Here is a 10784-nt window from a genome sequence, read left to right as displayed (position 1 = left end):
AAAAATATTTGACATCCGCATTCGCATCCGCGGATGTTAGCTTTTAAACATCCGCATCCGCGGGTGTCTAAAATTCCACATTCGCAACATCCCTAGTGTATATGTATAAATGTGTATAGTCAATGACTTTTGGATTTAATTCTTGTGAAAATGACATAACGTTGCTTTATCTGTTTGTTTTAATAAAGTTTTCCTTTATGTGTTTACTTCATATATGTAATACTTCTATATTGGCAGTAAGCTAACTTCTCAATGTGTAAGCATTCCGAAATCAGAGCGAGACAGTCTAGTACTGTTTTTGTCAATGTATTTTGTACTTGAGTGCCGTTTTTGTATATGTATTGTGTACATGTTTAATTATAAACGTATGTGTTCCTTTTCTTTCGTACGTGTTTATTGATATATCTGTACTGTAGTGTTTTCGGACGGTACTAGCTCTTACTGCCAATATAGGAGTATTACATATATGGTTTACTTGCTTAAATATTGCTACGATCTTGGTTTTAAATTACGTATACTTCATTAAATGTTCATGTTTTATGTAACTACATCACAAATTATTTTCGCTTAAGTACCCGCATCGAGGTCCTTAAGCGGGTTCTTTTAAGTACCCAACCCGCCTAAGTACCTCAAAAAGCTGACATTTCTCGTGAGGTACTTAAGCGGGTTTTACTGTGTTATGTATGTGTTGTCACCGCTGTGAATGCTTGCTATACATAGATACTACACTTAAGGTGCGCTTAAACGTGGCAATCCAAGTGTTTTCTACGCGTTTTGCTGTCAAAATGCGAAATCGAAAGTCTACTTTCCCGTGTAAATAGCCAGAAAGTCCGTTTTGCAGATTCGCAGAAATCACTTTCGGAAATAAAAATTGCAAGGTGTAACTGCAACTGAAATAATGCAAATCCATTTCGAGAAATAATTTCAACTTGCTCGTGCTGCAATTTCGACACTCAATTTCAAGTTGAAATTGTAGCTGTTTGCACGACCATCTCAACTTCAATCTCAATTTCGATGATAGTTTGTTTATTTGTTTGTTGTTGTTTTGTTTTGCTCGGCTTGTTTGTTTTGTTTTTATTTGCTTGTTATTCACGTTTGTTTTTCTTCTTTTAGCTCATAATTAATTCACAATAAACAATTTTCAGAGTTGTATTCGCGAATTTCAATTACGCTAAAATTAAGATTCATTTGCAATTTCAGGTGACAGTTTTTTGTATAGCCAAATTGAGAATCGTATCGCAATTTCAGATGAAATTGAGAATAGTATCGAAATTGCGGAATTTGGGAGCGCGCCGCGGCGTGGAAACGCGCTTTTAGAATCGAACGCGAAAAGAGAAAGGGGCAATCAAAAGGCATAATTTTTGGTAGAAACGAAATCACCATTACATATACTCAGATGTGGACAGAATGCTATAGCTAAAAAGCTAAAAACTTTGATGCAACTTTCTAGAATTTTGCTAATTTCTGTACAAAGTTTGAAATTTTGACTTACATAGTTTTTGTTAGATAACGAGCTACACTTTCAAACAAAAATAATAAACATTAATTAATCAAAAGGGAAATAGCCCAAGAATGCTAAAATGTCTCTTCCCTAATTATATTATTATTTTTTTATACCCTAGCACACTTGTGTACAGTGGTATATTAACTTTGTCCGCATAAGGGCCATTCCATGTACAAGAGGAAAACGACATACAAAATGCCTTAATTATTCGCATTTCAGTGGTAGCCTATAGCTAAATGATAACATTTAATTTATCTGTTGAAAAATATTATAAAATAGAAAAAAGCTGTAATTTTTGCCAATGGAAACTTTATACTTTCATACGAGTTTCAGTGTCCCACCAGTCATATTTATTCAAACTAGTATCGCCCAGTTGTCGAAATTCGACATTTTTTCATACATTTTAAATTTTGTTTATCACCAATATTGACTCCTTTATGCTAATGACGATTTTGAAGTCCACCACCAAAATGTATAGCGAATTTATAGGAAAACTTAAAATCAAATTTCTTAGTAGCTTTCGAAATTATACCGAGAAAGAAACCTCAATTTCCATTTACAAAAAATATGCATATGTATGTATTTGTATGTATAGATGAGATGCCTAACGGTTCCTCACTGACTATTATCCCTGCAGCAAATCAAACTGGTTCAGAACTTGCGCTGAACTAGCCTGAAAAGGGACGGTACTGGTTCTTCATCTATCCCAACTCAATGCTTGCAACTGTCTTTTTTAACATGGCGATGTCCTACGAAGTGACAATTGTCGCCCTCTGCAGAACTTTTGAACTTGTTCTGAGCTGACTCTGGCTTAGATGATTCTGATACAGTTCATATAACAACAGTTCTTGGATAGTTCAAAAAGGGTCACCTCCGGGCTAGAAAAAATGTGGTTAGTTTTGAGCTGGTTCTAATAAGTATAGTATAGAGCCTTTTCTGTAAATAAGCACGCATACAATTTTGTAAATAAAAATACTTCATTATATGTTTCAAGAGCTATTTGTTTTGAACTAATTTACTTTTTGACGCAAACTGTGCTTTAAATTTAGCAACATAAAGTGTCAATTATTCCTTTACTTTCTAAAACCGTTATTCTTAAAAATAATTTATATTTTTTACGTATAATGGGTAATTCTGGGATCCCTATAATTAAAAATCTGAACTAAGTCGTGTCAAAAAATGAGAAAAACGGTGATATATTGAATGATTATTTGTGATAACTCAGCGTTAAATTGCATTAAATTTATTGAAATGTAATACATAGACTTTCCGGCATCTCATAAGAAATATAGAATTTTGAATATTCACAATAGTTTTCATGCTAAATATTTTTCGTAAATTTTTTATTTAAGGATGGCTCATAAGTATTATAACATAAACAAATAAATTCACGTTTCTAACTGTGTTGGAAATTTAGTAGAATTCTAGAAACTGTTATAAAAACTTCAATATTTTAAATCAGAGTTTATAAGTATGCAGTTCTATAGCCCATTAAATTTTAGTATAAATAATCGCGCTGATTTTTTATAACTCTTCTTACGCACGCTCTTGAAGGCATTCTCCTATTTAAATATTTTCGTTTAAGATGCAAGATTACACACTAAAATTTTATGGGCTACAAAACAGAATACTCGAAATATTTATAAAAAATATCTGATTAAAGATTTGAAATTTTGAAGACAGTTTTCAGAGTTCTATAAGTTTGCAGCACAGTTAGGAATTTGAATTTAAATGGTTTATGGAGTATGAGACATAGTACTTAAATAAAAAACTAAACGAAAAATATTGAAAATGAAGAACATTGGAAATTAAAAAAAAATCAATGCATAACTACACATTTCGGGGGCTTAGTGATACATTTACGTATGTACATTATCGTTCATATGAATAGCACTCCCATTTCAAAGTGAGATTGTTTACCACTTTTGCAAATTTTTTTACATCTGATTAAAAGGTCAAACATTTTGACGAAAAATTGTTAAATTTAACTTTGTTTTGTATAAAGTTTTAAAACACGGTTTATATGATTTTATTCGTATTTTATACATACGTACGTAGATATGTATAAAAATGACATTAATGTACCAATAACGCTTTTTTTGGAAACATTTGAGCAGTTGCCCCATAAACTATGTAGAGAATTACATATTAAACAAACGAAAACAGTTTGTTATTACTTTTAGGGTCTAAGAAAATCGAAAAAATATACTATATTACATTTGTGCATCTTTTGTCAGCTTTCACATGACCAGGATGAGTAACATTGATGACAGCGCAACTAGCAACATATGAGTTTCAACCGTCCAACTCTGCATCCCTTTTTCAGTAGTTCAGAGACAGTTCTGAAATTTGTAGGGCGGATCTAGCGCTTTGCCAGACTGTCCCTAAATTTTGCTGCAGGGATGTTAAACAAATACCAATCCAGACTGTAAGTACTTTTTTCGATTATATTGGTCTGAGAGCCCCTTGGAACGTAAAAACTAAATTGCCAACATCTGCATAAACTCTTCATTCTTTTCATCAGAATCGGTGAAGGTTAAGTACCTTGAAGGTGTAAAACAAAATATAATATTTCCTTCTCTAGCGGCGGTTTTACACGGGTTTTTGTCAAGATTGGGCCTAAAGCCCAATATTTTTGCATCACATGATTGGACTACCGAATTGCACCAAATTTTATGTTGCTATTATGTGTTCTAAAGATGAAGAAAATCTGACCATACATTTTAAGGATAGCTCTCAATTAGAGATGGGCCCGGAATATCGGGACCCACGGTACTGATTCAAGATGGGCGGTATCGGGAAGGTCTGTAAAAATTTAACGAGCGGAACGAGATCAAAATCCTTTCCCGATACTCCCGATAAAACCGCAACTTCCGCGAATTCAGAAAATCCTTAAAAAATTTGTATAAAATATGTACTTTTTATGTTTTATTGAGACGAAAACGAACAGCAAAGCAAAACAAAATAATTGGAGGATGCCAGATCTTTCATACAATCTTTTTTATTTAAAATAAATTTGAAAGACATGTGAACTTTTTTAGAGATAGATTTCGCGGTACAATTCAGAAAAACGTCGGGATGAGCAGGTTCGGAAGTTAAAAATTGAATTTCGGAATGGGCGGGATCGGGACATAATATTTAGTCCCATGCCCATCTATACTCTCAATCCCTGCGCAACCTATCGGAAGACAAACACACTGATCCTTTCAAAAATCATTACACAAATTAACAATCATTCAATGCGATTTAGAAATCTGGTAGGAAATGGTTCCCAATTGAATGATTCTTGCCATTTTAAATTTATATAGATGTAGGTGTATCAAATTCCATTACCTTATCTATCACAAGTGGTTCCAGATATAAGCGATATGGAAATTGCATTTTGTATGCGAGGTGCCTCTTCCCCCTTTCGAATACACACCACTTTTTCAATATCTACCGCTTTTCGCCTTAAGCACGTTATTGATAGCGTTAATAGCTGTGTCGAATTTCAAGGCGTTAGCATAAGCGGATCCAGAGGAAAACAATATGAGAATGTCAGTTTGTATGGGAGGTGCCACGCCCCCTTTTCCAAAATCTAGCAATTTTCGCCGTAAGTACGGTATTGATAGCATATGTGGCTGTGTCAAATTTCAGGAAGTTAGCATTAGCAGTTTCAGAGATTAGCGATATGAGAATTTCAGTTGGTATGGGCGGTGCCACGCCCCCTTTTCCATTATTCACCACTTTTCGCCATAAGTACGGTATTGATGACATATGTGGCTGTGTTAAATTTCAGGACGTTAGCATAAGCGGTTCCAGGGAAAAGCGATAGGAGAATTTCAGTTTGTATGGGAGGTGCCACGCCTCCTTTTCCAAAATCTACCACTTTTCGCCGTAAGTAGGGTATTTACAATCTATGCATCTGTGCTAAGTTTCAGTTCTCCAGCAAAATTGGTTTTAGAGATATAGTGGTTTTCACATTTTAGTCCATATGTCAGATGCCATGCCCCCTATGTATCGGGATTAACATTTCTGGATTAGAGCAAGTTATATCCTTTACACCGACTATGCTTCATTGAAATCGAGCGAACGGTGCCTTCAAAAAAGGGATTGCAAAATTTTCTTGTGGCGTATTTATATATAGAAGAAGTTTAATAATAAAATTATAGTTTAAAAAACTAAAACCTCGCTGTTATAATTTCCATTCGTACTGTCATCAGGTATGTAACTTGAGAATAGAAATCGCTGCATCCTTTAGGCGCATCAATATTACATAGATTTTGGCCGAGTTCAACAAAGCACGCCAGTCGTTTCTTTTCTGTGCCAACTGGCGCCAATTGAAAATGCCAACTGAAGCCAAGTCCTTCTCTACCTGGTCTTTCCATCTCAGTGGGGGCCTTCCTCTTCCTCTGCTACCACCAGCGGGTTCCGAGTTGAATACTTTCAGAGCTGGAGGGTCGGCGTCCATTCGAACGACATGAGCAAGCCAGCGGAGCCGCTGTATTTTAATTCGCTGCACTATGTCCATGTCGTTGTAAAGCTCATACAGCTCATCGTTCCATCGTCTGCGGTACTCGCCGTCGCCAACGCGTAAAGGCCCGTAAATCTTCCGCAAAATCTTTCTCTCGAATACTCAAAGAGCCGCCTCATCGGATGTTGTCAATGTCGATGCTTCTGCGCCATATACCAGCACGAGCATGATGAGTGACTTATATACCTTGTTTATACCTACGCAAAAACCACATTAACAAAAATATGATTTGACTCAACACATATTTCTTTCAAGCATTTATACCTGTGTTGTTATAGCGCACTTGCTGAAACCGTATTCAAAAGTAAACAAAATTTATTATTTTTATTCGATATTTTTTAAATAATTAATTGGCGCGGTGGACCGAAATGGAAGAGAACAAGAACTCAAATGTGTTCGCGTCATATGAGTGATGCGTTTATACCTGTTTTCTAACCGATGTGAGAAATTAAAAAGCGATTTGAAAACAAATTCGAGTCAATACACTTTTGAATTTCTGAGCGTGTTGAAAGTTGGTTTATGCCTCCGTTTTGAATCACAGTGAACTGGGTCAAAGCGCTTTATGTGTCGTTATAAACAAGGTAATAGAAATTGGTTTTCGTACGTCGAGAGAGGACTTTACTCCTGAATTGCCTACTCAGTCCAAAGTAGCACTTGTTGGCAAGGGTGATTCTGCGTTGGATTTCCGTGCTGACATTATTATCGGTGTTAATGCTGGTTCCCAAGTAAACGAAATTCTCTACTTTCTCGAAATTATAACTGTCAACGTGACGTGGGTGCCAAGGCGCGAATGTGCTGACTGTTTGTTGGATGACAGGAGATACTTCGCCTTGTCTTTGTTTACCACCAGACCCATTCGCTTTGCTTTCTTATCCAACTTGGAAAAGGCAGAACAGACTTTGCGGTTTTTGATACCGATGATATCGATGTCATCGGCATAAGCCAGCAATTGCACGCTCTTGTAGTAAACTGTTCCTGAGCGGTTCAGTTCTGCAGCTCTTATTATCTTCTCCAACATCAGATTAAAGAAGTCACATGAAAGAGAGTCGCCCTGTCTGAAGCCCCGTTTGGTGGCGAACAGCTCGGAGAGGTCTTTCCCAATTCTGACGGAGCTTGTGGTATTGCCCAACGTCAGTTTACACAGCCGTATCAGTTTGGCGAAGATGCCAAATTCAGACATAGCGGTGGATTTTCGAGGCCTAAAGCCACACTGATAACGCCCAATCAGTTCATTGACGGTGGGCTTCAGTCGTTCACACAATACGCTCGTTAAGACATTGTAACCTATGCTTAGAAGGCTGATACCGCGGTAGTGAGCGCGAATGGCGGGGTCGCCTTTCTTGTGGATTGGGCAGAGCACACTTAAATTCCTGAGGTCGGGCATGCACATAGTTACATCCCGAGCTAATAAAAGGGAGGTAAAAGGCTTGGAAATTGTTTGGTATTCTTTATGGGAATTTTACACATTAGCCATTTATACATGCTAAAAAGATATTTAACTAGTGTATAATTCACAATTGATCACATTCTGGAGTGAAATGTCCCGTCAGTCACAATGCAATGGCCCATAACGGTTGTTCATATATATGTTATTCTTCTATATTGGCAGTAAGCTAACTTCTCAACGTGTAAGCATTCCGAAATCAAAGCGAGACAGTCGGTGGAGTGCAATAATGCCCGCGGAAATAACACCCGTGGCGCGGCGCGCGTGCCGCGGCCGTCCGAGTTTGCCCGCCACCACTGAAAAACCTAAGACGCTGAGAACAAATATGCGCATCGCATTGAAGGCTAAAAAAAACAGTAACAATTTACCTTTAATTTCCAATAATTCGCTTATCAATTATTGGCAAAAATACCATTCGATTTTATGCGTATACTGCAGAAGGGAATTTAACGCAGAACTACACTGTATGCAAAAATAGAGAGCAATTCGTTTCAAATATGTTCCATTTTATGCAAATGTATGCCTGTATACATAATTGGAATGTTTCAGTAAAATAAAGCCAGAGTAAATACTACTCACGGGCTTTATTTCCTTTTTTATGAAATAAATCAGGCGGGCGTTATTTCCTTTTCTTTAGGAAATAAAGCCCACGGCCATTATTGCTTTTTTGGAAAGGAAATAAAGCCCGCGGGCTTTATTGCCTTTTATTGGTGGGCGCTATTTCCCCTTCGAAATGGAAATAACGCCATGGGCTTTATTTCTCTTTTTTTGGGAAAATTCCGCGGGCCTTATTGCACTCCACCGAGACAGCCTAGTACCGTTTTGTCAATGTATTGTGTACGTGAGTGCCAATTTTGTGTATGTGTTGTGTACATACTTATTTATAAACAGTGTTGCCTCGACGTCATGAAAAAATGTTTCGTAGAAAAAACAAAAAATGGATCAAATGTATCACAAGTTTTTTATTTAAGTATTAAAGTATCAAGTTAGAAAAAACTTAAAAAAATGCCATTTGGTTTCATACCTTCGCTTTTTATTATTTACTACGTTTATGCGACAGAATTCATGAATTCTTCCCTTCATGAATTCAAAAGTGGTCCCGTTTATGCATAGTTCGCGAATTCATGAAATAAAGAGCTTTGAAATAGTGGCAACGCACTAGCGAGAAACTAAACAGTAGGGTTGTGGCTTTTTTGGCCTCCTTTTGAATTTGAAAACCCTGTTGGTACCAGGAAATGAACCACATTATATTTAAATTCATTTTAGTATATTTTCATTTTAATCTATTTGAATTTATTTTATATTTAAACAATTTCACGTAACTTTTCCAGTGTTGTAAATCCTGTTTATGCCAGTCATGCTTTTTAATCTAAAAATATCATAACCCTTGTAAACAGCTGTTTGAGGAACGTGGCGTTGCCGGACTTGCACTTCACGATTAAATGAAATGATGCCGAATTCATGGTTAACTATCGTGTATAATTGAATTCATGAAATGGTGTTTATGCAGCCAATTTTAGCCCAAATTCATGAAATTAATTCGTGAATTAGCCTACGCATAAACACAGTAATTGTCAATAACCGAAAGATCATGTAATTCACATTCATACAGATACATATGTATGTATGTACATGAACACAAATATTTTACATATTGTGACAATCTATCAAAAAGGAGATTATTGTCTTTAATCTTGTACCTATAGATACGAACAAAAATATTATGTATAGATTTTATAGAAACTTGGATCCAAATATATGTACATACTTAAGACTATTAGCTGTCTATCATTTACGGTAATTATCAAATTATGGGATACATTCCACGTTAAACTCGTTGGGAATTATGTCAAAAAGCTGAGTCTCCAGTGTCGACTTTATTTTTACTATGAATATGCCCCATCATATTCTCAACAGTTTGTAATCCAATTCTATTTCTCTTTTCATATTGGATCAATTTTAAATCTGAAAATATACGCTCTGCAGCTGCAGAGCTATTTAAATTCAAAATGAATGAAGTCAGCTCGTTATACATAGTTCATTTAAAACATTTTTCTTTAAGCTTATTTGACCCCAAAACGTTTCAATATTTTCTATCAAATTTTAAAAGCTGTCACTGCATACATACATATATATTTTATTTTTAACATATATAAAAATTTATATCTACTATGCGGAAAATTTTAGTATCTCGCGAAATGGTCGAAAAAATAAAGTATCTTCCAAAATTTTGCACAAACACGTATCAATTTTGAAGTATATGGATCAAAACGGCAACACTATTTATAAACGTTTGCGTTCCTTTTCTTTCGTACGTGTTTACAAAAGGACTACTAATTGCCTACTTTGCGTACTTTTCTACTACCATTTTCGAACCAAGGGATTTCATTCTTCCCCTTTCTCCGTCCTTCGTGAATGCAACGTTTTGTAAGGGATTGTCAAACCGCGGCTGTCAATAATTACTCTGTACGGCAAAATCAAATTTTTTTCTGGGTATTGAACCAAACAAATTTTTTTTAAGAGGTTTCTTTCGATATGAATATTTGTATACTTGTATATAAAAATTTTAGAAAAAAACATTTAAATGAAAAAATACCTTTTTTTATACAAAAAAAAATTTTAAACAAAAAAATTACCAACCGAACAAAATAAATACAGGGGGGTTTAATCACATTTACAATGATATTTTTTATCAACAACGATATTTTTTGAAAATCAGTTCAAAATTCTTTGAAATAGGAATTTAATTTTTCGAAGACCTGAACTTTGACTCCTTATAGCAGCTGTAATATAAGTTTGCACAAAAAAAGTTATATACCATTTAAATAAGAGCTAAAGGAGGACTACGTCTATATTTTTAGGTTTTTAGTTATTTATATGCAATAATTAAATATAATTTTTTACCAAAGGTCCTATTTCGAACTTCAAAGGCCTATATCTCGATTTCGGAGGCTAACTTCGAAAAACTTACTTCGGAGAACTTACTTTTTTACTTATGACTCAATCTCTTAAAAAAATTTGGTTTGGTCCAATACCCAGCCGAGTGCTTTACGGTGTTATCTAACCTTGTATTATTGAATCATGATACATAGTCGTATAGCTACGGTGACCATCCGCCTTGTATTATACAGGACAGTCCGCTTTTTTCGTTAATTTTCCGGTAATTTATTTATTTCATACGGGACGCCAAATGTTCTGTATTTCTTTTAATGTCCCGTATTTGTCGGTATTTTGGCGCCTTAACTGCTCGTAAAAATTACATGCCTTTGAACCAGTTTTTATTTTTAAATCTGGATGCTTGTGATTCGAAACGAGGAGCACAT

This window comes from Rhagoletis pomonella, unplaced genomic scaffold (assembly GCF_013731165.1).
Source record: "Rhagoletis pomonella isolate Grant_MI unplaced genomic scaffold, Rhpom_1.0 Rhpom_scaffold_00002, whole genome shotgun sequence".
NCBI classification, from domain to species: domain Eukaryota; kingdom Metazoa; phylum Arthropoda; class Insecta; order Diptera; family Tephritidae; genus Rhagoletis; species Rhagoletis pomonella.
This window is presented reverse-complemented; position numbering follows the sequence as displayed.